The following is a 14,851-nucleotide window of genomic DNA, read 5'->3' as shown; positions in this document are numbered from 1 at the left end:
TCTTCTGTTTATTCATTACCAAATATTAGGTAATTTTCTGTCTTTGGATATTAATGCTTTATCAGCTGTTTACTTTCTGACAGCTGTAGCTAGACGAAATTAACATACCGTACTCGGCGTTTTAACCTCAGCTGGGTATGTAGTATATTTAATAAGAAACCACAGCACATCAGTAGTATTTCAGTGTGACTGTTCATAAATTAATTATTAATGTGAATACATTGTCTGTATATTATCTAAGGCATTGAGTAAATGATATTGGAAATAAATAAAATTATAATATTATTTTTATCTGTAAATAAAAACACGCAATGTGTGACATCTAAAAATCAATGGATATAGGACATATCAATTAATAAATGTACTTTATTAACGAAATAAAAATTAGTGCATACCGAAACATGGGGCAAAACGACTCGGTTAGAGGTACGATTCGACCCTGTTCAAAACGACTCGGGTGAACTAGTAATGTAGTACACGTGTATTTTAAGCATATAGGTTTTATGTAACTAATGTTTAATTTCAGGTTCTTAGAGGAGTATGCACTTTTAAGTATGGTATATAGTATGTATTTCATTAATGTTTATTTTCAGGCTGTAACAACTACAGGTTGAACAACATATCACTATAATTAACATTTTATCACCTTTTTCTAGTATTACCCTGTACCTGTGATGTGTTCGTGTATGCTGGTCAACCACGCGTGACCACATCAGTGCAGTCAGTGTGAGCTCTTTTGGTAGCCATAGCTACAATACAAACACCCAAGCTATCTTTAAACTTTGACCCTTGTCTGTTTCTCTCCCATTGGCTAATTAACGCCCACCTGTATCTGCATGCTTTCTTTGGACTGACTAGACAGGACAGAATTATTTAGGTAGTTGGAGAAACAAGTTCAGGTCAGAGAGAAATAGTAGAAGTTTAATTTAAAGGTTTCCGCAGTTGTTATCGAATATATCAACACAATGCCTACGTGTAATTCATATGGGTGTGTCTTTTGTCTTATGTTTACATGAATAAAAGATGATGCCCTAACCCGTAGCTGGTGTTGTGAACTTTGTTGAACCTAGCTTCACGCACAAAATACCGACTGCTAATAAGGGCGAAACGACCTGTTACCCGCAAAATACACCTATATCCCAAAACGTTTCGTTCTAATGGATGAATTCGACAGTGTCTTACTAAACCAAATTACACCCGGCTGAGTCGAAGTTCGAGGTGCACCGATTTTTTGATAGAGAAGTATGGCGTGATTGACAACCGCGCTGGACCAATCATGTTTCGCGGTTCAAAAACCGCGGGCCCAAATTTGCTTGGACGCCATTAGGTTAGACAACATAAATTTTTTCGATGTGTAACGTTTTTGTATAGTTAGCATTAAAATTAGTTAAAATAATTGTCTCCTCCAACTGAATTATAATCATAGTAAACATATACTTCTGTTGACACGTGTTAACAGTGATGACAACTATGCGGAGCCTACGATTGACGTAAAATCAGTGTTTTCCTGCGAAACCGTCACATGGTATTGAAAGTGAAGTTTTGCCGAAATCCATCAAAATTCAACTGATATATAAATTCTACGAAGGTAAGATTTTAAGAATCACTTTCCCTCCAATGTAATGAAATTTACCGACTCATTTAATCAGTCTTCGATGTATGTATTGTCGTTAAGAACCCGTCGTTAAACTGCACACAGACGAATGGCCAAAATAAAAGTTCTGGCAAGACTTCCGATCTTTCCAGCAGCCTAAGTTAGGTTTAGTGTTAGTGATAGTATTAACAAACCTGCTGGAACGTTTGGAAGTCTTAGCCTTTTTTCCTTTTCCTTTTGTTTGCATGTGTGTAGGCGTGAGTGTGTGTATGTGCTTTTGTGTGTGTGGGGGAGGGGGAGGGAGTAACCTATATGGTTGTGAGCTTTAAGGGGATAAGGAAGTATTGTCTGGAAAGTTATAAATTAGGCAAATTTTATGTAGGGACCCTGAAATGTTTTGAAGCAAAATTGTTTTTTACAAATAATAATTGTGATTTTTTGCAATCTTTACAGATCTACCAGTTACAGTTTCTCGGTTTGATTCGATTTAAGCTAGTGCATCACAACTAGTATATCAAAGGCTGTGGTATGTGCTAGTCTGTCTGTTGGGTGGTGTATATATATAAAAGATACCTGGCTACTAATGTAGCAGGTTTGCACTCTATACTATACATGTCAAAAGTACAAAATGTTTGACATCCAATAGCTGATGATTAATAATTCTGTATGCTCTAGTGATGTCTTTAAACAAAACAAACTTTAACTTATCCATTAGTCCCCCTCCACCCCACTTCTCAATTAAAACAACCCACTTTTACCATAATATATATTAAAACAATTACTCACCTAACAACAGATCAATTACCAATCTTGGGTAATTTATAATACATACTGGTAAGACATTTTATTATTCCTTTATTGTTATTCTTAGAATTTTCAACTTAATGGTTTCTGCCAGAGGCTACTGAGGTTAAACTTATATACCCTAAAATCTTGGAAATTAATAGATATATTTTTTAATGTTTAGATAAATGATAGTAAAAGAACTTCTGTTTATAATTGGTCATGTGCTAGAAATGTAATGTCCTAACCCTAATTTCAAAACATTTCAAACCCATAACCACTTACATCTGTTTTGTTTTTATTACCTACCCTAAATATGATTTTCTTTTGGAGACGGTAGTTTTTGTTTTTCATCATTATTTTATACCCCAAATTTTAGCAAAGCATAGGCATTTTTCTAATTCCACATATCATCTTATATGTAGCTTTGTGCAACTTTCTAATAGAAATCAAATAACATCATCAAAATTAAATACATTGTTCACTACTTTTTTTAAATTTATTGCAATATTTTTTAATTTTATACTTTGTTTAGTCACATTGATTTTGTTTCCTGTTAAACAAATGTTTTCCTAAAATTAAATTGAACTTTAAATTAATACAACGATATATAATTAAGTTACAGACTAATGTACTTCTTCAAATGGATGTGAAATACTTAATATGTTTGTTTTTATATATTTCAGCAACTGGACCAATGGATGTGGAGTCATTGATTAGATGTTGAAAATGAGATTCTGAAGACAAACTATTAAACAAATGACATTGCATCTTGATATTGAGAACAGAATGATAGCAATAATAGAACAGTTTCAACTGATATGTGAAAGAAAAACTGGGGCAGGGGATGAAATTGCTGCTGAAAATGAAATACTTTCAACAATTTCATTTAATACAATATTTTTTTATTTTATTTTTGTGTTTGATATATTGCTGCTAAGGAGTAATTCAGACTTCCAAGACTTGGGATTCAGTTTGACACCACCCATCAAATGGTAATCCTATATTTACCTGTACCAGATTGCATGGGGATTAATATGTAAAGACCCTCTCTTTGAGAAAAAAGAAAATGTTAGGAAGTATTCTCATAATAAATATTAAACAAATTGTGCGAACTGCAATCTGTGGTTTAGTTTCATGTTATATATATATATGTATATATATAATTTTGCCTCTTTTTTTTGTTGTTATATATATATATATATATATATATATATATGTATTTAATAAATTTTTTATTTTGTATTATTATTATTGTTCTGTAGGCATGGGTTGTCTTATAATATTTATTACTAGAACAGATAAAGCTTTGTGAGTACATTTTGTGTGACAGTAGGATAACTAATGGGCGGGGTGTGTGAGATTTGGGGGGTAGGGTGGGGGGGGGGGCAGAAGCTTCAAGTTTGATTCCCAACAGTTGTTGCCACAACACAAGTTTATAATTTATTTAAACTCTCTTGTACTGGCTTAATTGGAAAATATTTTACAGGCTGTCAGCTATCCTACTTTTTCGTACTTTTTGGTCTTTGTCCTATTTTTCCTACTTTTTCTTCAGAATACATGTACTTAGTTTTTCTACTTTTGTTCTAGGTTTTCCTACTTTTGTCCTACATTTTCTATATTTTCATTCCTAATTGTGTCCCAACTTTTTCAAAAGAGTGTGCTAGACAGCCTGATTTTATAAAGGGATGGGGCACCCAAACGTAAACAGCCCTAATATGTCTTGTCAGAACGGAGACGGCCCAGTATGTCGGTATACATAATTGGAGGGCCAAACATGTGGTCCCCACCAACCCACCCTCTGGCTACACCAGTTGTGATTATTTTATGGTGTGGTATGACATACGGCCCGGTGTGATATGCGGCGCGGTGCGTTTAACTGCGCATGCGCGAAATATGCGGGCCAAATCTCATCACCACCTGCATGACAAATGGACTGCCATGACATATGGCCCGTTTGTGGTTGTTCGGGAAGGGCATGTAAAATACTAAAATTATGAGATCATTCATGGTTACTGTGTGTGTGTGTGTGTGTGTGTGTGTGTGTGTGTGTGTGTGTGTGTGTGTATTAGTGATGGTATAAATTATTCAGAAAAATAAGACAAGAGGTTGAAGAGCTTAATAGACAGTTTTTCTCTTATGTGCCAAGTGCGAATATCAGTTGGTGGAACACCACTAAGCTTCGTTATTGTAAATAAATGTTACAGGTCAGGTCAGGTCATAGGGCTTTACGTGCACATTCAGAACAAGCTGTTGTAGCGCACACCTGTCCTGGTCCTGTCCTGTTTAACATGTTGCCTTCGTTATAAATATCAAAATTCTCTCGTAATGTTTTGTTTCATTTAATTACTACTGCAGGCAAGGTATTGTCATACTAAATGAATCTACAAATGTCAAGCTTCGCTAACGCCGATGCATTCCACAGGACTTCACACTGTGTTAATTGATACACAGTGGTGATCCTGGATTGAATGGGTACTACACTACTAGCATCTGTGAAGGTGTGACTAGTGCTTATTTCTTATACCTTGTCACTGTTGGTTCACTGACTGACTGATACCCATTTTCAAAAAGGTTCAGGCACATCACCATTTAAGATGGCAATTTTCAGTAAACATTTCATATAAAAATTTCATGTCTGGATAAAATTAAAGTCGCCCCCACCCCCAATTTTTTTTATTTTTTTTTTTTTTTTTTTTTAAAGAATAATCCCTGGAATTTTCAGATAATATAATATATGTAATGTTCACTTCACATGAAAATTGTGTGTAATCCCTGATATTTTCAGTTAAGCATAATACATGTGCCTGAAATTTTCAATAAAACATAATACCTGAAATTTAGTCAATTATATACATATTCCCAGTTTCATATATCACTGTATTGAGGTTGCCCACTGGTAAAGCCTGATGCATGGTCAATCTTGGATTGATCCATTTCAGTGGGTCATTGTGCTATTTCTTTTTTCAGGCTGTGGTATGTACTATCCTGTCTGGGATACTGCATATAATAGATCCCTTACTGCCAATAAGAAAGACTATTGTGTAGGTTTCTTCTCTTATTATCTGTGTGGTCCTCAACCATATACATGTACCTGACGCATTATAACCGTAGTTAAAAATATGAATGCGTAGTGCAATACAACATTCCTTCCTTCTCTCATTGTAATTGAATTCTCTCATCTTATTAGGAACCTGAATACAACTTCTTCCTTAAAAGTTACAATGTGTAATTAAGAAATAGGAATGTGTTATGACCGTCACAAAACTAAAGCTAAGAGCCAGGACAGATGTAACAACATTGATAAAAAAATGTTTTTATCTGCTGCTAATAACTGTTATATTAGTAAGTATCTCATAAAGAAATACAAGTCCATTTTGAAGTAAAGATGGTTAGGTAAATATACCTAGGCTTGTGTTTTTATAGAATCTAGGAACAAAAATAACTGGTAAAAAAGTCAGAAAAAAAAAACCCCAGGAAAAAAGTCACAACTTTTAATTAAAAATATATTAGGCAATGAAACAGTTTTTGTCAAAGTTCTTTGTTTTCAATGTTGGTGGTTCCAGCAGATGTTCCACCCAATGCCACAGAAATTCTGCCAGTTTTGCGGTCCTTGAAGCCACAATAGGAAGCCATTGTTTTTAATCTACCCTAATCAGTAAGCTGGACCCAGGCATAATTAACTCTAATCAAGAGGTGTCCCTAATCACCGCCCTGCAGGATACGAAGCCTCTTTCTTTAACTTAACCTAATTCAGCCAGGCACTCTACAAACCCACCCTATCAATAAGTTTAACATGTCCCCCCCCCCCCCCCACCCACCCTCCGCATACTTTCTTTTAATATAGCCACATTCAATACTCTGCAAACTCGCATTTTGTTAGATAAAAATTGTGACTTTTTCCCTCCCTGTGATTTTTTCTGTGACTTTTTTCCAGCCACCGTTTTGCTACTTCTATAGACCTATAGTTGGGTAAGCAGAGATTATCTGTGATCTGAATTTCAATAAAAGTTTACAGCAGCATAGCTCTCGCACACTAAGTCCAGCAAGAAATCACAGCTGATGTCATTCCAAACTTTCAGACTAGCCTCGGTGGCATCATGGCAGGCCATCGGTCTACAGGCTGGTAGGTACTGGGTTCGGATCCCAGTCAAGGTATGGGATTTTTAATCCAGATACCGACTCCAAACCCTGAGTGAGTGCTCCGCAAGGCTCAATGGGTAGGTGTAAACCACTTGCACCGACCAGTGATCCATAACTGGTTCAACAAAGGCCATGGTTTGTGCTATCCTGCCTGTGGGAAGCGCAAATAAAAGATCCCTTGCTGCTAATCGGAAGAGTAGCCCATGTAGTGGCGACAGCGGGTTTCCTCTCAAAATCTGTGTGGTCCTTAACCATGTCTGATACAATATAACCGTAAATAATATATGTTGAGTGCATCATTAAATAAAACATTTCTTTCTTTCTTTCTTTCCAAACTTTCAAGCCAAAACAAGAACTCTTGTTGAACATTATAATAATAGTTTATTGCATTCACAATATATATAAATTTCACCGATAGCTCTGGGTGAGTAGAAAATGTCTTTAAATTAATTATATTAAACTTCTAAATATTTTACAAATCCATTTATTTTGTAACAAAATATCAATTATTACATTAAATTATTATGCCAAATAAAAATTGCCAATTGTTTTTAAAATTTGTATTTGACGAGTGCCAGAGCTAAATTTAAATAAAATGCAGTGGCATATGAATACAAAAATTGTACAAAAATTATCATGCATAAAATACATGTACTGAAAAGTTTGTTTGACTGGACATCTAAAAAGAAAATGGATAAAAAAAATGTATATACTTAAACATTTTGAAATATCTGTTTACATGTATTAGTATGGTTAAACAATGGTTTTGAACATACTAGGATCTTGTAAAAAAAAAAAAAAACTAAACCTGTGGAATATATATTTTTTTCTCTCGTTTTGTCATAATAGAACAGATATTCATGTTCTGTCAGTACATATAGGTACATGTATATTTAACCTATTTTATTACTGCCACAGAGCTTTAGTTTGATTATTTTCGAGTCCACTCATGACATTAAACATACATGTTGTCAACCAGTACCAATGTGTCACATGGGCACACATTTTGCTCTATGTCACTACAAGAAAGTACAACACATGTTCGTTTCACACAAAGGTGTCAGGTTTCTTCATGTAACACTGGTACTGGTTATGCCTGCCTTAATAAACAATTTAAATTTCAAAAATAAAGTTTCTAGAGAAATGACAGTGAGAATATTCTTGAGTAACACCAATGACATAATTTAATTGGAAATGATAACATACATAATGTCATCTTCTGCTATCTGACTACAACTTTGGAAAAAGATTTTTGAGTCTAGTTTAACTTTATTTTATGATAAACATTATTTAACACTAAAAGAAAATCTTTTGTGAAACAAACAGCTATAATTAACAAACCAAATTCTGGACTTGTAATTTAGCACACTAACATAATGATATCAGCATTAGATCATTCAGCTAGAGTAATATGTGTTTATCTACAATTTGTGCTCAATTAGATCCAAGACATCTTGATTTATGATGAAATATTTCCCTTCATAAAAAAGAAAAAATACAAGGATTCATTTTTTTTTCTGGTGATTATTCAGATCACCATACATTAATTAGCAACTAATTGTACTGAACAACCCATAACAATGATTATAATATTATCAAAAAGAACACTCTTACACTGATATTATTCAGGGACAGGTTACAGATTCCACAGAGGGGTGGGTGACATAAAACATTGATGGCGAGGGAGAAAAAAAACATATAAAAAGATTAAAATTGCAGAAAATAGGGGTGAGCAAGCCAGGCTTTATCCTAAATCTGCCAGTGTTATTCTAAGGTGAATCTCTTGTAGTTTTCAAAGACACGTGTACTTGAATTTGATTTAATAACAATAATTCACTCTTATCTAAATGCAATATGCTACATAGCCTACATCAAGGTTATTTATAATTGATCAATAGCATAGGAGTAAGGCTTTTTATGTTTTGGTTTCTGAATTTATTTTCAGGATTCATATATTATGTCTCATTCATTTAAAAAAAAAAGTTCACTTTTCCCTATCGCATTTTCCTCAAAGAAGAAACAAGGAGAGAATCAACATTCTAAAAGCAAAATATCATAGGTGCAGTATCAGTGTTGTGTAATATTTTGCTATTTTTACATTTATCTGTGACAAACAACTGCAAATTAACTAACCCATGCAAAAAACACTGATTTACCTACCTACAATATAATATTCTACAACTAAATGTTCACTTTTCCCTATCGCATTTTCCTCAAAGAAGAAACAAGGAGAGAATCAACATTCTAAAAGCAAAATATCATAGGTGCAGTATCAGTGTTGTGTAATATTTTGCTATTTTTACATTTATCTGTGACAAACAACTGCAAATTAACTAACCCATGCAAAAAACACTGATTTACCTACCTACAATATAATATTCTACAACTAAATGTTCACTTTTGAGCTATCGCATTTTCTTAAAGGCAGTATCATATATAATGCACATTGATTGCAATTAATATTCAACATGTATACATTATTCTTAATATCAACATGTATAATCGTATAGTTAATTAATAGAACGGTTAAATGTTACAGCTATTATATATAAAGGGTGCAGCCATTTTGTACCATATGCCCTCTGGTGAGCTGGTGGTTAAGTAATACCTAACTTGTCACATCAGGAATTAAGTCTTCAGACTGAAGAAACAAAACATACCTGATTTTTGCGGATGCATTGCAATGTTCTGTAATAATATCCATCCCAGTAAGCCAGCAACAAGTATATATAATTTTTCAATACAAAATAAACCACCATTGTCAAAGTGTTGAAATAACTGTATTATGTTTTGTACATAAATTAACCCACATACTGAAATAATAATCAGTGTTTTCTTGGTTAATTGGTCTTTTCTTTCCTTGGCCTCTACCCGAGGTTCCTGATTGGCAGGTGTATATTTAGACGGTCTCCAGACACTGTGTCTAGACACACTAAAAAGATCACAGGGTATTGTGTGATAAGCGTGCGGACACCCCTCAAATCATAATGGACATTATCAGCCGTCCTGCTTTATTACTGTAAGTAATTCTGTAAACCCCTTGATTAAGTAGATTTTCCCATCTGAAATCACAAAACTGACCAATTGCGTAGTCCCAAAGAAAAGAAAATTATCACTTGGGTGTCGTGAGTGGTCCGTTTTGCTCGAACGTACCAATAGGCCTAATAATATGCATTTTTTTTAAAGAGAAAAATACTGTAACTCCATTTCTTTCTACCGGCCTCGGTGGTGTCGTGGTTAGGCTGGTAGGTACTGGGTTCGGATCACAGTCGAGGCATGGGATTTTTAATCCAGATACTGACTCCAAACCCTGTGTGAGTGCTCCGCAAGGCTCAATGGATAGGTGTAAACCACTTGCACCAACCAGTGATCCATAACTGGTTTTTCAAAGGCCATTGTTTGGGCTATCCTGTCTACTGTGGGAAGCGCAAATAAAAGATCCCTTGCTGTTAATTGGAAAGAGTAGCCCATGAAGTGGCGACAGTGGGTTTCCTCTCAAAATCTGTGTGGTCCTTAACCATATGTCTGATGCCATATAACCATAAATAAAATGTGTTGAGTGCGTCGTTAAATAAAACATTTCTTTCTTTCTTTCCATTTCGTTCTATTGATGCAAATTGAAATATATTTAGTTAAATAGTTTATTATACTATCAAGTCATTCATGTTGTTTTACAAGTCAGGTCCTAAAGTAGAGCGTTTGTTTACACTGTGCATAGAGCTGTTGGACGGAGCTGATGTCACTTCGCCCCAAGCTATACCACCGGTCAAAATGGCTGCCCCCAGTTAGCAGGAATAATCAAATTTTTACGTGTTTTTCATTTGTTAAAGTGTCAGTAATTGTGTATGCATTCAAATTAAAACTTAATATGACTATAGGAAAATAGCAATAAGAATTCAAAGTGCAAATTCAAGAAATGAGAATGTTTAGTTTTTGTAGTGCAATGGCAAACAAAGTCCACAGTACGGGTGCTTGTCTGTTATTATCGTGCAAACAGAATGCTCCCACATCAAACATCCATCACAACCCTTCCATTCCAAGCATTTTAGTTGTGGACGCAAACACAGTTTGGAGTCGCAGTTGTCTGTGTTCCTGGCAGCTAGCAGTGTCTTCATCACATACTCCCGATAGTATGGAACGTGGTGCTGGCGCATGACTGTCGGGCAAACATCTTTTACAAGGCATTCAGCATTCTGTCAATAAAAATGATAGATGTACTTTTTCTATTCCACATAACCACATATGATGGAGTTTTATAATCATTCATTTTCATTTCAGCTTATTTAGTGCTTATATCCAATTAAGGTTCAAGCATTTTGTGTATAGCTTTATCATGTACTGTTACATATCAAGTTTGACTTTCATGGTGATTTTCCCATTTGACAGAGTTATGGCCCTTGAACTTAGGAGATAAGAAAATGTTTTGGGCCCAGTAATGGACATGTATTGCTTGCTTCATATTGTGGCTGTGGGGTTTTTATGATTAATAATGACTACATTATTACCAAGAAGCAAACTTTTTTACATCGGAGTATAATTTTAATTTAATTTTATGATAGTTGAAGAATGGTTGGGTTGGAGCAATTAGTTCTTTAGTTTATTTTTAATTTTTAATGTTAACATATATTCAGAAGTTACAATTATAATGACATCAATAATGTATGCAATTAATGTGACATCACAAAATGTGTTACAAATTATCATTACTTATTGCTTATACATATGAATGAATACACAACAATAATGCATTAATTTTTGTTGCCTAGGGGGAAAAAAATCAGGTGATGTTGAAATAACTGACCATGCATGTGAATATACTGCAACTGTTCCCATCCAACTGCTGGCTGCAGAGATATTGCACACTCTTCCACTCAGCAAGACCCTCAGCAAGACCCTCAGGCACATGTTTCTCGCGCTCTGCTCTGCTATGTATTCACTGCAATCAAAGTTGGTACTTGTCAGTGTTTCAGCCAGAATTTTGACAGGGCAGGGAATTAGTTTAATTGTAGGACATGCATAATACATTGGGGTGATTTTCTTTAAAAACGTTAGGGTTGCACAATTTTTCTACTGACTGCTAGGTAATTGGAACCACAACTATTATTTTGTTTGACTACTAGAGTTAGTGGTATCACAAAAAGTAAAACAATTATGATTTAAGACACCTACTTGTTACCACCTTCTGTTTTCTGAAAGGGGCCGATCAGGTCTATCCCTATTAAATCCCAAGGAGAATCGGTCTCGATTGGATGCAGAATTGGTGCTATTGTCTTTAGCCTTTCCTGGCGCTGACACTGGTCACATTCGTTGATCTGAAGGGTTAAACATTGTGAAACAGATTAATCACCATAGATGTACAGGCTCCCATTTATTATTAATGAAAATGCGAGAATCTGGATAACAGCATGTATTCATTTGCATTAGTACCAAACAATTATATTGGGTTCAAAACACAACACTATACATTTTGTGCATGGATTAAAACTTAAGATTATCTCCAACTCTAAATTCAGCAAATGATTTTAGTGCATAATACATGTAAGATCCAAAATTCATTTTCTATACAATCATCTGGCAACATTATGATTTTCTAATAACACTTTTAGGGAACATAGTCAAATTAGCCAATTGCTAAAAACAATTATGAAGTGGCTACAACATTTAGATGTTAAATAATAATTTTATTTTTAAATTGGCCACTGTTTAATAATTTTCAAGGAAATACCCCACATATCTCAAAATTCATTCTGGGGCGAGCCATGGATTCTGTACATTAATGTTCATAGAAAATATAGTATGAATGGGAAAAGTTAACTTACCCATTTCTCAACATCCTTTGCCATCCCCAGCCAGTAATAGGATTCCTGTATCTTGTCCAGCGTTTTGTTTCTGCCCCAATGTCCACCAGTTCCTGGTTCATCATGGCAGTGCTTAAGGGCAGACACACGCTCTTCTCTGGAATGGCATACCAGCTGGTGTTTTCCCTTGGCTTCATAATAAAGATTGTCACCTGGAGAAAAAGAATGTTAATTATAATTTAATTAATGTTATTAAAAGATGGGGACATTATATCATGGCTCTGAAAACACCCCATGATAAATGGCCTTGAATGGGTTAAATACATCAGACTATATACTGAGCTATGTCATGTCACATAGGTCAAATTTTGCTGTTTCGTTTTACTATTAACACTATGTTATATGCATAATTAGTATTATAAAACAGGGTATAAATCATGGTCCTACTAACAGCACGATACATGGCCTGCAGGGGTGGAAATATTACATTAAGATGTAAGTACAAGTAGATTTAGTAAACAAGTATTCCACAGAATTAAATGTCTCTTGTATTCAGTGTCACTGATACTTGCATCCATATTTTTTTTTTAATTCAATAAAAATGATTAATTTAAAAACACCTTTAACAATCACACTTTTCCAGTTTGATTCGATTAAAAAAAAAAAAAAATAATAATATAAAAAGTTTGTGCCTACCTACAGTATGTTATAAACTTATTACATGGATATATAGTATTATAAAGCAGAGGGCCATATGTCATGGTACTGCACAGCACCATGACAAATGGCCTGCATGGATGAAATATAGATCTGCATATACATACAAGTAATTTAAGTTATTTTATTACTATAATAAGAAGCCATGTCATGTCATGTCTAGTTCAAATTACATTATACATGTTTCTTCTTGTTATTATAAGTATGTTATAAACTTATTACATGGATATATAGTATTATAAAGCAGAGGGCCATATGTCATGGTCCTGCACAGCACCATGACAAATGGCCTGCATGGATGAAATATAGATCTGCATATACGTACAAGTAATTTAAGTTATTTTATTATCATCAGGCTTTTAAAATATTATAACAGGATACTGATATCCTACAAGCAGATCTAACAAATTATATTTAGGAATTGTAGCTGATAGATAAATATGATTTGAGGAATAATCAAAAACATACCTTTAATGGAATATTTTTTAACGGCCTTTCTGATTCCACTTTGGTGACCGACAGTTACATCTGGGTGATGTTTTCCTTCCTTCAAGTAATAAAAAATATACAGTGACCGATTGTCAGCATTGGAATGTGGCGGTGGTGTTTCTACCTGTAGTGACATAATTGAGAATTTTTTTTTTTATATAGCACGTGTGTGACAGAATACTTGCATAAAAATATATAGAGGGTATGGCAGGATGTGTTGAGAGCCTTTTTTATAAAGGTAAAAAATGTTTGGATGGCCAAGTCATTAATTGCAGTGAAATCACTAGGAGATTAATGGATTATCTCTAACTATAGTTTGCCTAAAATTAACTGAATTTCGTTTTTAACTTCACCCAATAAAAACATATTTATGACAAAGGATAAAAAGACTACACCCTTTATATCTCGCTACAGTATTTCCTTTGATTTACAATGATTATTTCCTGAATTTGTCCTCTGAAACCATCTTAGATTGGAGATGGAGTAGCTAAGCTTTGTGTTATAATAACAAGACTTTGTGGATTAACAACTTATAGAAATATAAGTAAGACCATACTGCAAAGCCAATCAATAAAGCTCAGTTTCTTTCGAGCAGTTTGAGTTTCTCCCTGAATTTGTCCTCTCAAATCATCTTGGCTTGGATTGGAGCCCGAGTAGCTAAGCTTCATGTTATAACAACAATATTTTGCTGTTTAACAACTTAGAAAAATATAATTAAGACAACATTGCAAAGCCAATCAGTAAAGCTCACAGTCACAGTTTCTTTCGAGCAGTAACTTCCTGAAGTGAATAGAAACGTAATGTAAACAACACTTCAAAAAGTATTTCAACAATATATAAACTCTAAACTGTATAGAGCTGCTTTTCCTCTGATATATTTATAATGAAGTAATAACGAAATATAACAACTTTGATTTCTTTGTTACCTAATTTCGATAAAATCACAACAAATCCGCAAGACCGGGCCATTTGTCACGCCGAAATTGACAGGTTGGGAAAACCTGTGACGTAATTTCTTAGCTGAGTTCTAATTGGTCAAATGTATTCACCGCGCGTATGTCACGGCGGGCCATATGTCATGCCACACCGGGTCGTCGCCGCGCATTCTTTTCTCTTGTTCCTCGGCATATCGGGATTCCATTAATATAAAAGTTGAACAACAACAACAACAAAAATTAAGATGAAAAAGAAGAAGAAAAAAGAAACAAACAAGTCATTTTAATTTATGAGTTCTGACAAGAAAAACGCATAGGATTTTTTAAATGTTCTTTTGGTTGCATTCGACTTTCACTTCCGGGTTCTTGTGCTTCGATAAAATTTACTGAAG

The 14,851-nt window shown here is 34.4% G+C and overlaps 1 long non-coding RNA gene across 2 annotated transcripts; it reads right to left on the bottom strand.

Moving 5' to 3' along the window:
- Positions 1 to 10,268: 10,268 nt before the first annotated feature.
- LOC121389991 lies at positions 10,269 to 14,568 on the bottom strand. 2 transcript variants are annotated; one of them, XR_005960135.1, is made up of 6 exons: positions 14,451 to 14,568; positions 13,504 to 13,648; positions 12,340 to 12,530; positions 11,690 to 11,832; positions 11,322 to 11,456; positions 10,269 to 10,713 (listed from the first exon to the last, which is right to left on the bottom strand). It is a non-coding gene; the product is annotated as an uncharacterized LOC121389991 (long non-coding RNA). The 2 variants fall into 2 exon arrangements; XR_005960133.1 differs by having other exon boundaries at positions 13,504 to 13,582; positions 14,451 to 14,531.
- Positions 14,569 to 14,851: the final 283 nt, after the last annotated feature.

Source organism: Gigantopelta aegis, chromosome 3 (assembly GCF_016097555.1).
Source record: "Gigantopelta aegis isolate Gae_Host chromosome 3, Gae_host_genome, whole genome shotgun sequence".
NCBI lineage: Eukaryota > Metazoa > Mollusca > Gastropoda > Neomphalida > Peltospiridae > Gigantopelta > Gigantopelta aegis.
This window is presented reverse-complemented; position numbering and strand designations above follow the sequence as displayed.